Raw genomic sequence first — 882 nt, forward strand, 5'->3', positions numbered from 1 at the left:
CAGACAAGAATTAACCAATGAGCCCTAGCTTGTCAGGCTCAGTAGATAGAGGGTTGGACTGTGAACTCTGGAAGGTCCCAGGTTCGATTCTGGTCAAGGGCACATACTCTGGTTTTGGCCTCGATCCCAAGTAGGGGGCATGCAGGAGGCACCCAATGTATGACTCTCTTTCATCATTGATGTTTCTCGCTCCCTTCCTGTATGAAACCAATCCTATTTAATAAAAGCCTAGTATGCTAAGTGTCAAGTTGACTGGTCATCTGTTCAACCAATCAAAGCATAATATACAAATGATATACTAAGGTTGTTCAACTGCTAACTATGAAACGCACTGACAACCAGGGACAAGACATTCCGACTGGTAGGTCACCTTGCTGCTGTGGTCTGGCTGACTCAGCCTGATTGAGATGGGCTGGACATGCCCTGAAGCCCTCCTATGATCCCGCCCCATCTGGCCAACCTCCCACATCCCACTCCAGCCCTGATCCTGCACCGGTGGTGTCCCTTGTCCTGGCCTATGGTGTCTCGTAATCTGGGATCCCTCAAAGGATTTCAGAAAGCCCGTTTCGGCCAATTCCCGCAGGCCAGTCCAAGGCACCACACTGGTGCACGAATTCGTGCACTGGTCTCTACTAAAAATATTTGAAATAGAGAAAGAGAAAGAAAAACATCTTAAGCCTGAAAAAATTATCCCATCCCCGGTAGACAAGGGTCGAAGACATCACTGGAAATAGTTTTCATTTCAATGACCAGCGTTCTCATTTCTCGATCTCCTGAGGTTGGTCAACCAATACTACCCTCTCAAAAAAAAAGAATGAATGTTTGGGGGATTACGGGTGTTTTATGCTGATCATCTCTTTCATTTGAGGAATTACGAGGGAT

The sequence above is a fragment of the Myotis davidii genome, unplaced genomic scaffold (genome assembly GCF_000327345.1).
Source record: "Myotis davidii unplaced genomic scaffold, ASM32734v1 scaffold1076, whole genome shotgun sequence".
NCBI lineage: Eukaryota > Metazoa > Chordata > Mammalia > Chiroptera > Vespertilionidae > Myotis > Myotis davidii.